General features: G+C 35.7%; 1 pseudogene; it reads right to left on the reverse strand.

Moving 5' to 3' along the window:
- Positions 1-5,060: 5,060 nt before the first annotated feature.
- Positions 5,061-14,837, reverse strand: LOC114365461 (uncharacterized; annotated as a pseudogene).
- Between the last annotated feature and the right edge of the window lie 1,810 nt (positions 14,838-16,647).

Here is a 16,647-nt window from a genome sequence, read left to right on the forward strand (position 1 = left end):
CTCTATTTTACAAGAAGTGGTGAAGAAATCAATTTGGTGGTTTTAAGGGTCTGACTTGATAATTCGATCTGGTTTAGCTTAATTATAGTAATAGGTTACAAAGAAGATTGGGTGAATGGATGATGCATGAGAAGATTATTTGGGAATCTTCTAAAAACGTATGTGAAACGAATTGAATCCAAATCCATTTGTTAGTAAATCTATGTTTTAACCCTCCGTGTACGAGGTGACTAAAAGTTACGTCCCGTACCAGGTGGGGTATGACACACCCCAATATACAAAGTGATAAAATTTTTATTCAACATTTTTGAGATGGAATTTAATATTTAATATTGATTATTTACGTATGCTAATTAGGTTTAAGAAATGCTCTGAGCTGAAAATATGTATTATAACATTTTTATCATAAAAAAACAAAAAGACACAATTTCCGTTGTTCTTGTAATTTACGAATCAGTTTCCTATGTATAATTTTTAATTAGTGCCTTTAATTATGACAACCGTTTTTATTTAACAATGTACAAGTATTTACTTATAATTTAAAAGTAAATTAAAAACTGGAAGGGTATAAATTTGTTTTGATCATCGGTTTTCAATTTACCGCAATTCTGATGAAAGAAAATGAGTATGCTCAATGCATAAAATGGGAGCGTAACAATTTTATTTATTTATAAAATATGTTATTCCATTTCAGTAGCCCATAAATTGTATCACCAAGTATAAATGGTAGCCCATAAGTGTATGTTCACATACATCTTCGGATCTCAGTACTAAACTTCCAGATTCGCACTAAAAGTCATCTCATTTGACTAAAAGTGCTTGAAAATTTCAGATACCGTAAAAATCACGAAAAATAATATTTGTATTGAATTTTATTCAATTGACAAAGCTAAAAATATATAAATTACACCAAAACTGTTAGATTTTTTTTAAAACTTTTTAACAACGTCCCGTACCAGGTGGGGTGTGTGACACCCACACGCACTTTAAAGGCATGTAACTCAGTTGGTAGTCACCGCTGGACTGATTTTGCAACGCTGATCGAAGCAGCAGTGTCATAATTCCAGCTACTGAGAATTTCAAATTCAGCACTTGCAAATTTTTTAAATTGTGGCTATTTTTAAAGGACTGGGGTGTGTCACACCCCACCTCGTACAGCGAGGGTTAAAATTCTTATATTAGTGATACGTCCTATCGGTAACTGATTAATCCTCACGTGAGTTATGTTTTCATACCTGAAACAGTAACTCTAGGTTCTAAAGTCAATTCGATAAGGGTTAAATAGGTAGTCCTCTAAACAATAAATTCCAGAGTTCATCCTCATTCAAACCGCCGCCTGTTGAAGATATTTCACCGTACCTCTATTTATCAATAGAAAACTTAATTCTTTTCCAGGTGCTTTTTGGCCCTTAACATAACCTATTCAAGTCGTAAGAATTTAGTTACGACCTTAACCCTACTTTCTTGCTAAACACGTTTTTACGAGGGACGATAACTGCGCGTGCCAGCTCTAAAACCCATATGTTGCTGAAATCCGGCTCGGAGGACCAATTTTTATGAATGAATCTGCTGGCTCGAAGGACCAAAAATATTTTTTGCCGATATTATTTTTACATAGTACAAATTGCGTAGTATTGTGTCGTGATTTTTTGCTGCTATGGAAGATTAACATTAATGTTTAAAAGTAACGTTAAAGACGGGGGTATTTTGAGCTAATTTTGAGTTTTTACTATTTAAAGGAGTATTGGCAGAATCAATTTAATTGCTGTGAACTCGATGCGATGTCTTGAAACTTTTAACACGACATAACCTAACATGCTGACGTTATTCTTATTTATACCATTTTCTTGCTTCATTGACATAATGTTTTGCTAAAAACAAACAAAATATAACACTATGATTGATTTATTTATCATCGTTCGTTCGTTTCAGCCAAATGACGTCCACTGCTGGACAAAGGCCTCCCCCAAGGTTTTCCACAATGAACGGTCCTGCGCTGCTTATTTATCATACTATTTTTTATTTCAGGTGATTTCACATCACCTTCTTAAAATATGAAAGTGAATTGCCAACAAATACCGCGTCGTATTTTCCTAGCTCCATAAAGGGTTAAATCTAGCATTTTAGTTTCATTATCAAGGGGGCGCAGGTGCTCGTCCTGGCCCGCGACTCCGCCTGTCTCGGAGTTATTAGCTCAGCTCTCAGCTCGCTCAGCTCTTGAAAGTTTTAAGTTATCCCTGGATTAGTCGAGCGCTTTGTGCGGTGATGTTGATTCGTTACTTAAATGGCTTTTGTCTGTTGTTTAATTTAATCGCTTGTTTTGGTGAGTTTATTTTGTGGAAATGGGATTTTTGTAGTGTATTAACTAATAAGAAAACTATAATAATGTAAACAAGAAAATATGAAATATTTAAAAACAATGATAAAAACATACACCAACTTAACGCTAGAGTTTTCTTACTCCCATGGCACTCTCAATAAATCAGTAAAATACCAAAAATGACACCATGTAAATATGTTAACGTTACAGATCCTGGGAATAAGGGAACAACTAACAATAATAATAACATAATTATTAAATGTTCAGTGCAGCTTTTAGTACCACCAGATTTTTGTAGTGCTTTTCTAAAACAAATCCATATGGTACACAGCAAACAGGAGTGAATTGCAATATTTTTACCACAACCATCAAATTTGCAACACCGACTGTCGATTTATTTACATACAAACACCATCCTAAAACAAGCTAAATAACTCATATTTCATATTAAACCTAACTGCATTTGTAAACATACCCGCACACATCAAATTCCGTGACTGTACGTGTACACGTCCAGTCGAATGCACAAAATGTGCCAATTATTTTGGCACGCAGTGTAATTTACCCAAAAACAATTGTTCAACCGCTCGCTCGCGGCTGCGAAGTGTACGATGGACTTCAGGGTTGCCAAATTTTAAATGAACTTTTTTTAGTTGAAATTTTTTTTTAGTCACTAGTTACCAACTACTGACTAAAAAAAAATTTCAACATCAAATTAATTTTATCTTTCGGCAGAGACTTCTTCTAGCTTATCAATTCAGTTAATTTAGATGGAGGACCGCGACCAACCGCTAATAACTAGTCAATTTGGAAAATTATTAGGGGAGGCATAGGTCCAGTAGTGAGGACGTCCTGTCCTGGATTGAGGGTGAAATAATCGTGAATAGAGGACAATAACTCCTGCTGGAAATCACTGGCAAGGTAACGTCGTTGAATTTCGTTAGTTCTTTTAACTTAAGACAAATAAATAGTAATTTTGTGTAAAATTACAAACCTTGTGTGTCCATCTGTTTTAAAAATACTTTTGGCTGTTAAAATATGTCTGCCATTCCTACGACATCCTTGCCGAGCCCAGCAGTTCGTACACATCGGTGCAAATAAACCACCGCCGATGGTTAAAATTGTACGAGTCAGCCAGAGTCGGTTCGTCGCACAAACTGTTCGCGATTTTGCAGCTAGCTTTCCACTTTTTCGACGATGCTCGTTTTGTTGGACCATTTTTTTTAAACGAATGTGTAATTTTGATTAAAGTTAAACTGTTTTTAACGTACTGAAACAAAGGACTTTAGTTGACGCGTTCGTTTACAAAATACCTAGCTAAAGTCAAATTCGTCTGGTAATTATTTCAGCGAAATTAAAATTTTCGTGACATCAGCATTAATAAAGTGCTAAAAAGCTTAGGGATATTTATTTGCTTGAAAACATAGCTTTGACATCATATGAAGTAGTTTCCAAAATCGGTTTCATACGGTAGAGTGCCGCTGCATGTAAAAATTTACTCTATTGTAAATCAATGTTACTGATGGACACATAATGTATTCGTTTACTGATGGATTTACATATTTCATACTCTATCGGTTCTTATGGAAAGGTATATCGAGACGGGAAATTACCCCCATGTTTTATCTCCTGCATTGAAATCAACTCAAAAACCATTCATTGCGAATTTATTACTAAATGGTAATAATTAATTTATCTTATTACAATAACAAAACAGAATTCATAGCGTTCCGATACGAATACCGGTGTTCGACGGTCCGTGGCGCATTGTCCGGGCCGGATTACCCGGAACAAAGCCGGGCCGGACAAAAAGAATCGGTTTTATCGATTTAGTCTCATCGGCTGTGCCGGTATTAATTTGTTTGCTCGTATTCCGTTCGGATTTTTATTCTCTGGAAAATTCAGCAATAAAACAAAATGCAAATTGTGTTTTCGTTCCAATGTCTTTGTCGCGCCTTCAATCGGATTCGTTAGCCACTAGTTTGAAAACAATTTACCAATTGTAGTTATTTTTTCAACCCATACATTCTTTGCCTGCCTTTCTGCTTGAATATTATTAAGCTCATCGAAGGAAATAGTTCGCTCATAACAATGACAACAAAACAAACAAAAACATATCTTTAAAGTACCTGTTAGTAACATATTCGAGCCTTTCCAGTTCACTTCTCCCACTCGTAGGTATTTGTCATTTTTATCAAACTTCCGACTCATTGATACATCGAATCTTTTCACGCAACGACGAAGCGGCAGCCATGTTGGAATTTTCCCGCCAAATTTTGACAGCCCACAGACAAAGACGATAATGTCTGCCGACAAAGAGGCATTCATTAAACTTCGCTGATGCTGGCACAAAAGACGGCGATGTTTTTAGGGAATATTATTAATATTGTATCAAAGAGTATTTTTTTAGTTTAAAAGTTAGATAACTATTTTTTTTAAATGTATTATTTTTACTAACCTTACTCATTTATATTTCGTTATTTTTTATTACAAAAGTACTTTATTTGAATCCTTCTAACATTATTTTTTACGAGGACTTCAGATGTTTTTTTCACTTTTTTACAATGCATAAAATATAATTACTAGGGTGTCCCTTATATGGCCGAAAAAAAATTTTTTTTAGATATTGAAATGCATACCCCCTATTTCTTTTCGTACTACTCAGACATACTTAAATACAAAATTTCATCTTCCTACGTCAACATTAACCCGTGCCGACCGAGCTCTGAAGATTTTGAAAAATGCTGGTTTTACTCCTTTTATTAAGTAGCTAAATCAATTAAAACATTTAATTTTTATAAAATATTTATGAAAAGAAGATAACATTACAGATCAGACAATATATTTTACTTTTGAGGGACCATTTTTTACATTCTGGATACAGATTTCCATGCTCCTGAATATTGGCCTGATTTTTGCTACAACGTGCGTAGCAAAAAAAGCTTTTGCTCTTTCTTTGCGGTGATCAAACCATGAAAATCTTGCATAAGCTTTATAGCTCTTTCAGCTGTATCATTAACTACCCTAAAGAAAGCACTTTTTTGCCTTGAAATAGGCAACATCTTTTTCTCATATAGAAATGTGTCTCAGGGGGAAATTATTATCTATTTTCAATCGAGAAAGTAAATTTATACTCTTGACAGACACAAAACCACTCAATGGTTTTCCAGCAACAATAAATAAGGCAGTATTATTATCAATTAATTAAAAACAGGATAAAAAAATAGTACGAAGTCCTATTTACCATAGAAATAATCATACCTTCTTCAGATGGAATGTATCTCTTCCCAGAATCATACATACTCTCTCTTTGTACTTTTACTACAATATTGACGGTGTTTGTTCATTACATTCATCATCAAAGAGTGATAAAACGGCAATTTCTTCTGATATGAAGTACCAAAGGTGTTGACTGAACTTGCTCAGGGCTGCTTAGGAAATCAATTTGTCAACACTCTCATATAGGAAATATTACTCTTGGAAAGTGGATGTCAAGAGTTCCTTAAGGCTTTCCTCAGAGCTGGTAAGCTGGTCGTGATGTCCTTGCATTTGTATAGAATCTTGCGTAGTAAGAGATGACGATAAACCTCCGAAACATATTTGCTCTATTTTTTATTGATTTATTTATTTAATTTTCTTTGTCTTGCACTTTATGCTTTCTTAACTAACTTTTTGTCTACACCTTAACACACTGGACGCCTTGGTTTTATTTGTTTTGGTTAAAATATTTTATTTGTTTTTAAATCTTCCTCACCGCGGCGCTTATAAATCTTGAATTTTTTAAATATTTTTTCTTGCAACTCCCTCCAAGCATGGTGAAGTTTTTACACAGTTAGGCTCTAGTAGGATTTATAGCTTTTCCCAAACATAATACACTCCCGAATGATGAGATTAGAGCTTTCAATAACATTTAATTAACTTCGCAAAATATGTTAAAAAATACTGCAAAAACTTGACGATTAACGGTAACTTTGTGCCTATTATTTGATAAATTTACGTCCCCGACTAAGAAAATACTTTTTTTATTGCTTCTTAATTCCACAGAGATCTTCTAAATGTCAAACAATAGGTGTTAATCACAAGATTAATTGAGAACAAATGACAAATACCGCGAATACGCACCGCTACTGCCGCGCAACATGTTCCGATGCAAGTCGGCACGGGTTATCGTACTCCAAATAAAGTAAAAATTTATTTCCAAGTGTTTTAGAGGCAAACAAACAAAACTAAGACCTATGCGTTACAAATTTAAAACTTTGAAAAATAAGGGACACCCTAATAATTACCAAAGTTTTTCTTTTCGACCATCCCATAAAGGCATTTTATTAAGCTATTCCACCTTTATCGGTCATAATTGCGCTTATTATTGCTTACTAAATCAATTCCCGGGGTGGCGCCCGGGACCGGGACTTCTCGTTCCCGGTGCGTCCAAACAATGTCGTTATTGCGCGCGTTAATTTATGTTGCGGGAATCCTCACCTGTTGTAGAGTAGAGATTACAGTAAGACTGCTGCTGTAGGACTATCTGTAAATATTTAGGTTTCTTATTAGTTTATTATTAAAATAAAATGTACTTTTAGGAACTTCCAGTGTCTATACATTAATTATCAATCATCATTTCAGTCGCAGGACGTCCACTGCGGAACATCGACCACCTCCGATATTTTTAAGGGACAATATTATTTGATCCTCTAAAAACTAATTGATCTTTTTTGTATGTGCACTTTTAAAAATAAATGATGTTTTTTATTATATTTTATCTTTATATTAATTATTGGGTCTATATTAGTTGATCTACGGATAAATTATGAATGATCTTCATTAAAGGTAACATAATATTTATGTTTAGTATACTCTTTTAATATTTGGTAAACAAAAATAATATTTGATCCTCTTTTTTAGTTATTGATCTTTAATTTTGTTAATTTGATGATTTTTATATCAAGTTTGCCTTTTATTATTGATCACCTAATAAATACATTTCGATCTATGTATAACTTAACTTTAAAATATATTTGATCTAACAAAAAATATTATTGGTTAATATTTTTAATTAAAAAATATCTTTTAATTTACGCGGTACTTTGTGGTTGAGTGACAATCGTCCGTCATTGGTTACTGAGTTGGCCAAGGGCTTAGCGGCCAATAAGCAAGCAGAATGGTACATTGCCATGTTTGTTTAAATTACAAGCTTTGCTTAGTTTGGGACTAGAGGCGCTATGTAAAATAATTTCTTACTTCTGACATCCCTGAACCCGACATCATAATTTTTACCTCTTTATTTTTTTCAAATCGCAAGGTTGATTTTCTCTTAGTATACCGATCTCGATCGTGATCAGTGACCATAAAGTCATCTGTCAATGGGTCGATTAGACACGATAAAAGCACTAAACGATATTTGTTTACTTTTAGTGCGACATCGGGTCGTAAGGACCTGATAAGTTTTTTTTTTCCAAATATTTACTGTGTTTGACGAAACAATTGCAAAACAATATTTATGTTTCGTACTACTGAAAAGACTGAATATATCCATCCCGCACCAACGCATCCAGCACCTAAGGTCAATTCGACCCGATAACGCAGTGTGAACGTGTTAAGTATGCTTTTTTAATTAAAAGAAAATTTTTGAACATCAAGTGCCTTTAAATAGTTTCCATCCTTTGACTACAACTTAATAAAAATAAGTACCATAACATAATTATTTTGAAGATTATTTGATATAGACAAAAAATAATTTATACAAATCGAATTATTTAAAAAAGTATCACAATATTGAATATTTGGTGCTCATTTCTTTTATTTTTGAGGACCAACAAGTAACGATCAGATATAATTTTTACATCTCAAATTTTTTTTGCGTAGTTCAAAAGAGGTTAAAATATCGATCGATTTTATTTATTTTATGTCTCAAAGAAAGAGGATCAATCATTAAAATAAATGACCATTTAGATTTTTTTATTTGCCGTTTTTGCTAATTTAAAAAGATCATTTAAATACATGCCTATTTTTAATAAATGGCTAATTTTCCTAGCCTCACGACCAAGCAAAGCTTAGTCTATGATTAAAAGCACACATAATTTTTTATGTCTTCTGGTACATCATCATTTTTCTCTTTTCTCTTATAAGTTATTACAATTTCTTAGCGATTAGTCATTTCGATTTTTTCAAGTTGTTTATTTCTATTGTTTCTCTTATTGTTTTTCAAAACGAAATTCTGCTTTTCTTTCTAAGTCAGCAGTTAAGCTAATACATAATAATAAAAATCCCTATTTCTCCTGCTGATTTACTCTATGGTGTAGCGTAAGGAATGCGTGCGTGGTCTAAGATGGATGCTTTAATTTGGCTAATGGCACTTATTAGCGACAAGACGTTGTTACCAACTTTGATTCCGTTCGGTCTGTAATTGGGAACCACAAGGAGTTGGGCAATCAGTTTGGATAGTAATTTAGTGTGTTGTGCTCGTATAGATACTTGTAGAGAATGTGAGGTCTAGTTTGCAAAGATGCTGAATGTTGAAAGGAAACTTGTTTGATAGAATAAACTTTAGCTTGGAAATATTGTATTGGAGATTGTGAAGGGAGGAAAGGATTTGTCCACATTTGAGCTAAAATCAAACATGCAGACTTTTTTTTAATTAAAAAATGTAATCGAGAATATTTAAAAAATCCTTTAAATGTATAATGTTAGCAGGTATAGGTAAGCCAGATTCACACCTGTTGTGTTTTTCACATTTTCTTTATGGATTTTCCTCAACTAGTTCTAGTTTCAGGCCGAAGTCAGAAGGCAGAAGTACTCATAACAAAATATAGTAGGCATCTCCATAAGCTGAGACATCAAGACACAACACATAAATGAATGTTTTACAAACGACAGTACGTTAAGTGAAACTGCAGCATCATTATCATCATTTCAGCCATAGGACGTCCACTGCTAAACATGACCTCCTCCAATGATTTCCACAATGGCCGGTTGGCGGTATTTTTTGTTGCAAACTTAATCCTATTGCAACTACATAAGAGTGTTTAGCTTAACGTGCTGGCGTCTGTACATGTGAATATGCCTTTATAGCTGGACTGTAGTCGCAGAGGGAGTCGGCAGACAGGTCAAGTCGCGCCCATCTATTACGCTAATGGATCGCACTGCAGTTTTACGGGGAATCCGATACCATTGCAATGCATAGCGGGCTAACGGCCATCTCCCATAATTTTTTAGGTATAGTATAATAAAGTTTCTAGCATGCAAACAAGGAAATGCAAACGTAAGAACATCATCTATACTAATATTTTAAAGCTGAAGAGTTTGTTTGTTTACTTGAACGCGCTAATCTCCGGAACTACTGGTCCGATTTGAAAAAATCTTTCAGTGTTATGACCATTTATCGAGGTAGGCTATAGGCTACTTATACAACATCATGCTACGATCAATAGGAGCAGAGCAACAATGAAAAATTTTGCAAAAACGGGTTTACACGCGTACGAAGTCGCGGGCACAGCTAGTCATCACAATAAAATTAGAGCCTGTTTCCACCACTTGCCCAAAAAGTTAATAAGGACTGTATCGATCAGTACAGTTTTTAGTTTTGGTTTTACAGCTTTATTGTTTGCATAGCGTTAGATTTATCTCAGATCTCTTGCGATTTAATAAGTAGGGGACGATGTAACTAAGTGATTATAATTAAACTGCTTTTGCTCGCCCTAAATCATTCTATTCGGAAGCTTTCGTCATGTGGCCTCTTCACTTATTCGCAAAAAAAAACATTGTTTGTCTTAAAAATTATCTCCTTGTCTCAAAAAGGTTCTATCCCTAAAACTAAACTATCCAATACAATCCTTAATCCGTTCTTGCGAGACGTCCGTGAATGCCAGATGCACCGCTCGCTCTGAACAGGCGTTATCGAAAATTTAATATGGGGGATTCGATTCTGGGGCCTGTCTATTTGAGGGTATTCTCGAACAAGTGGAATTGGATCGAAAATGTTGGTAATTCGAAGATTTTGCAGCATACATGTGTTGTTTCATGTTAGGATATTGTACCATACTTTAAAATAATTTAAGACATTTTGTATACCGTGTATTTTATTCACAATGACAAAAATGCTTCATGATAGTCATATTAATTTGTTTGTAGATGAATATTTCTGTAAGGATTGTAATTTCTTTGTGCTTTAAAATAGGTTTTCTTCGCTCCATAGGTAAATTACTCTATGACTATTTTGATATTTATGATTCAGTAAATAAAGGCTGGATTGGAAATTCTATCAAACTCCATACTTAAAACACCGGTTGTAACGACAACAGATATAACGTAAACCGATAGGTACTTACGGTTAAAGTTAGGTGGTACAACTCACCCTTAATGTCATGAAAACAACCTAGTACTGTCTATAGGTCTATAATTATCATTATTAAAATATCATGCACCAACTATCACAACATGATCGGATTACAGCGCCTAATCATCAATTCCAGAATCGGTGCACACACGGGCCCCAGATTCGATTCCCAGCGTAATCTTGTTTCACGGTGGGCGCAGCGCGTGAGGCGCTATACGACTATGTAGTACGGTTCACATGGGCTTGGATTCCAATTGGATGGGCAAAATAGTTTGTGATAGAGAAGGATAGTTTCGTTCTAAGCAGGTTTGTTTCGTTTGCGCGATCATTTAGTTTATGTCTACGCATGTCTACAGTTTACACATAAGCCCATGAAAACCTAATGTTGATAATATTAGGAAATGAATTACTTACGAGTAGATAATTATGTTTGTAATTTTTTTTAAATTGTAGATATTGATAGTTGCCTATGAATTTTAGCTTTGCAGGACTAACATTCAATTTTCGAAGGCCAGTAGCTTTATTCGTAATTGCCAGTAAAAAATATATTTTTTCACTGACAATTGCATGAAAGCGAAAGTTTTCTTTAAGTAAAAAAATAATAACCTGGCGTCAAAATTGGCTAGGTTTCTCTTGTTATTTTGATAATTTAGGATTTATGGTTAAGCATCATAACATAAGCGGGAAGCTTGAAAAAATATGAACTGACGAAGTTTGCCAACCAGGCCTTATGAGGCGAACTTGCCTTATTCGCACCTTGAATCGTATGAGTTCACGAACCCAGACGCAGACAAATAAAATATTTCAGTACCCCCGTTATTTATGATTGCCAGATATACTCGTACAGCAGGAGTTGAGCTATGTAATGATATTTGCGTCACGGTATCTGGCGGCCATGTGGCCAGTGTTATGCGGTGTTCAGCGAGTGCTCCCATTTATATGAGTAGTGTTACTGTAGCACAATAACATAAAGCTAAGTAGGCTCGAAGTGGTCCAATAACGTATTTTTATGACGACCGTGAGACATTATTCCTTAACGCTATCCTGTGAACAGCATTATATCTACGTAACTAGCTTTTGCCCGCGGCTTCACCCGCGTGAAATTTAGTGTCACAGATCAGCATAAATTATAACCTATATGTTAATCTGGGTCATAAACAATAATACTGTAAAGTTTCATCAAAATCCGTTTAGTAGTTTTTGCATGAAAACATCCAGACATCATGATATCCAAACTTTCGCATTTATAATATTAAGTACGATGTAGATTTCTGGGTATCATTGCGTGTCTAGGCGAAGTACTTTAAGTATCACAGTCGATCCTAGGCTCAAGTCCCGGATGGGTCAGTGTAGAAAACGATATTGTCTGTGTGTGCCCTCCACGTACAAATTAGGATTCTTTACTGTAAACGATAAAATCAATGATATTTTTAACTTGAAATACTACCAACTGAATCCACTCACAAGGTGGACCGACGACATCATAAAGGTAGCAAGGAAGCGCTAGACGCAGGTCGCTACCAATCGATCAACATGGAAAGCATTGGGGGAGGGGAGGCCTATATTCAGCCGTGGACTTATGGCTGAAATGATGATGACTACCAGCTGAATGTTGTCATAGACATAATGAATCAGCATGGCATTTACTCGAATCTCAATAAATATTGTAGGTAGCTATGAGCCTACTGAGTCTATTTGAGCAGTGCTTAGTTATGATGAGTGTACCGGCCAAAAGTAGAAACCACTTGCAATCGGCCATCGGAACTGAAAAATAGTTTAGCTTGTATCGTAATGACTGAGTTCACAAACCCTGGTCCCGGACTCCATACTCGTATACCCCGCCATAGTATTTTATTTGGTGTGTGCGGGGCATATAGCTCGTAGAGACGATGGCCGTTGGGGCAAAAAAGTTCTCGAGTGGCGACCACGGGCTGGAAAACGTAGCGTGGGCAGGCTTCCTACTAGGTGGACCGACAATCTGGTAAGGGTCGCGGGAGAAACCATATGCGGGCAGGAACGTTCATTATGGAAAGCCTTGGGCGAGGCCTTTGTCCAGCAGTGGACGTCATTTGGCTAAAACGAGTGCAAAACCCTGATGTTTCTACGAATATAACCGGTGAAATCATGGAGTATCTTGTACCTCGATTAAAGCACTGTCATGAAACACATTTAACCCCTTAATACCTTAACTACCTGACTGGCAAACGATTTATTTATTTACAAATGCACCATTGCACCAAAAATACACCAATCGTAGTTTCCTTCTAAATCAACATCAGAGTCCGGCGGATTTATCGGTCCGGTACTCTGTTCTGGCGTCGCCATTAGCCTAATGGATTGTCGACTATATTGCATCCACATCACTAATCTTTGACCGGTGGGTTTTTTTATGTTGTCAATCCCAATGTCTATCTATTGGTTAATAAAGTTACAAACTGTTTCTTATTAAAAATAAACCCAATAGCAGCTGTATCTTAATGCAAATAACTTATAGGTACACTTGCAGGAAATATGTAGATACCTAAAAAATCATCTTTTAATAAGAGTTCATCATCATCATCATTAACATCATCATCATTTCAGCCACAGGATGTCCACTGCTGAACATAGGCCTCCCCCAATGTGTTTTACATCGCCCGGTTGGTAGCGGCCTGCATCCTTATGAAGTCGTCGGTCCACTTTGTAGGAGGACTTTGTGATTGTTGTTCATGTGTCACCCTGTGCGTCCACGCGCACTGTGAGACCTCATAGTAATATTTGTGAATACGGGTGTTAAGCACAAATCCCTGCAAACTTGTCATTGTTCTTTAGGTAGGTACTGAACTTCGAGACTGAAGCATGCTAAAAGTATATGTTTCGGGGGTGGTTGTATTTTACTTGGAAATCCGACGGATTACTGAACACCACCGAAAATGGTGGGGTGTCTCGGTTCACAGCGCGTGAGATTCAAAATAACGATTTTACATTTAATGTTGTTTTTTAGACCGTGAGTCTACTCGCGTCATTTTTTTATTTTACATGTATGGCTCGTTGTTGTGTAAAATGGTACCTACACTATGTATTTTATGCCCAATTTTATCGAAAGAAAATTAAGAACTGGTTTTGTTTTTCCAGATGAAGCTGATGAGTTTCTTCAATTCATACGTCATAAGGTCAGTGTCTAATCCATATAAAAATTCCTCATAAATACTTTTAAATATCCAGTTTTGAACGATTCAAATGTAGACATACTTAGCAAAAACAAACACATTTTCACGTTTTTATATCAAATAGAATGCTACCTGTCTCACAAAGTTCAATCAAATTTTATTTCACCATTGTAGCTATACAGGATGTGACGTGAAATTTTCCTCTTAGAAATGTTTGGCTTAAAAAAATTTCTTTATAACCGGGATAAGTACTCGTATCGTTAACATCTAATTTGAGACAGTTAATCTACGAGTAACTTCAATGTTTAAGGCCTATTGAAACACATAAGATACATCTGCACTCAAGAAAGTTTAGTTTAGCTAGACATTCAATAGTCAACGTCAAAACTGATCACACTAGTTCGTTTCAGCCAAATGACGTCCACTGCTGGACAAAGGCCTCCCCCAAGGATTTCCATAACGAACGGTCCTGCGCTGCCCGCATCCAGGCAGATCACGTAATTAATAAATAATAAATAATCTTTATTCACAAATATCATTTCCTGGGATTTAGATGTAAAAACCACAGCTTCTGCTCTAGGCTCGCAGGCCTGTGTCGCAGTAGTTGTGTTGAGTGAGCATTAACAGATTATATTTTTACATTAACTATACAGCTCCGATTTCTTATCAGGTGACTATTATTGTATTCATCATCATCATCATCATTTCAGCCACAGGACGTCCACTGCTGAACATAGGCCTCCCCCAATGACTTCCACATCGCACGGTTGGTAGCGGCCTGCATCCAGCGCCTTCCTGCTACCTTTATCAGGTCGTCGGTCCACCTTGTGGGTGGACGTCACACGCTGCGTTTTCCGGTACGTGGCCTCCATTCCAGAACCTTGCTGCCCCATCGGCTGTCAGATTATCGATTATTGTATTAGTTGAATATAATCCACGCCATCTTTTTCCGATTTTCTAATACACCCTGTATACTGCACACCTTCCTTGCACCGCTGTATCTTCCAATCTGGGGCACGGTAAACGACCGCGCCATGTTCTCACATACGCACCGCGTACGTGTTCCTCGGTCTAAGTTCCTTTGATGACTGTGCTTATTGTTATTTTATTCACCCCACCTTTTTATTTGGCAAGAAACTTTGCAACTTCCGTTTTAATAATGTCAGCGACTTAGTGACTTTGTTGCGGTATAAGATACTTTGGGTGCATCGTTGTGACTAAGGTATACAGTTAAAATTCTTATAAGATGTGACGTGACTTTTTTAACTTATACTTGACAGCGTCGGGACTCAAAAATGTAAAAATCAAATAGATTCAAAGAACTTTACTAGAAATGTTTCTCAATTGGGTATTTTTATACAACTTGACTTTTTATTCAATATCTTTTTATTTCACATATTTGAAAGGATTTCTTATTATTTATTATACACCAGCTCGCGGCTTCACCCGCGTGAAATGTAGTTTGTCACAGATCATCATAAATTATAGCCTATTATGTTATTTTGGGTTATAAAAATAATATTGTAAAGTTTCATCAAAATCCGTTGAGTAGTTTTTGCGTGAAAGAGTAACAAACATCCATCCAGACATCCAAACTTTCGCATTTATAATATTAGTAGGATTGGATAGTTATACAAATTAGATGAGTTTGTGTTTTACCTCAATGTTGATGAGATAAATTACAGATGTAAACGTCAATTTAATTCAATTTGGAGATTATAATATGACTGATCATATAATTATGCTAATACCATAAGAAAACCGAGATACCATCGCAGGAAGTATATTAGCCGTGTCCATGGGGTGTTAATCAAATGAAACCATCATCAATAATACTTGACGTGATAGTTCGTATTTGTTTCCATTGGATTGATAAAAAATGGACTCTACGTAATTGTGTTATTGTGGCTAACTAACCTTTAAATATGACAAATGAACGCTTGTCTATTTAAGGGATTTTTTGTAATAGAAGCTAATAGACGAGATTAGAACCATTATTACAAAATTTTGTCTGCAGCTGATATACGAAAATTAAGCCGAACGTCCACCGCCGGCTAAACTAAGTTAGTTTAGCTTAGCTCGCATAGTTGAGCCAGTTTTTCATACATGTGCGTCCACCGCAAACTATGCCAGCTAAGCTACATGAAATGCCCAAGGTAAGTGGAACTAACTTATCTCGGTTAACTCGACGTTCTTTCTAGCATATACTGACCATCACTAACGTAGTTTTAGCTTATTTATTGGTGGACGGAAAACGTTAATGCTCTACCTTTGATCATTTATAAAAACAACTAGCTTTCCGCCCGCGTGAAATTTTGTCTGTCGCGGAAAAACTTTATCGCGCGCGTCCCTGTTTCAAAAACCGGGATAAAAACTATCCTATGTCCTTTCCCAGAACCAAACTATATCAATCCCAAATTTCATCAAATCGGTTCAGTGGTTAAGGTGTGAACAGTCAGACAGAGTTACTTTTGCATTTATAATATTAGTAGGGATTCATGAGTTTTACATAATTTGGACTCATGTCTGGACAAGAATACAACGCACACTTGGTCATACATAGTTTTTTAACATACATAAACCTTATAAATAGAAAACACCCAGCCCAAAACAATATGACATCACTGTACTGAACCATTTTTTTTCTGTGGATAATATTTATCAAAATTAAGAAAAGATAAAACATCCTGCAATTGAATCAGTAGAAAAGAAAGAATATTTTGCAGTTGTATCAGTGCTTAAGTTCGAAACAGTAGTAGTTCGAAATCGAACTACGTTAAGAGATAACGATTTCTCATATGGGACTCCTCCGAATATTGAGAAACTTTGTGTAGATTAAGTTATCA

Source organism: Ostrinia furnacalis, unplaced genomic scaffold (assembly GCF_004193835.3).
Source record: "Ostrinia furnacalis isolate ACB-3 unplaced genomic scaffold, ASM419383v2 OfSCF7591, whole genome shotgun sequence".
Taxonomy (NCBI): Eukaryota; Metazoa; Arthropoda; class Insecta; order Lepidoptera; family Crambidae; genus Ostrinia; species Ostrinia furnacalis.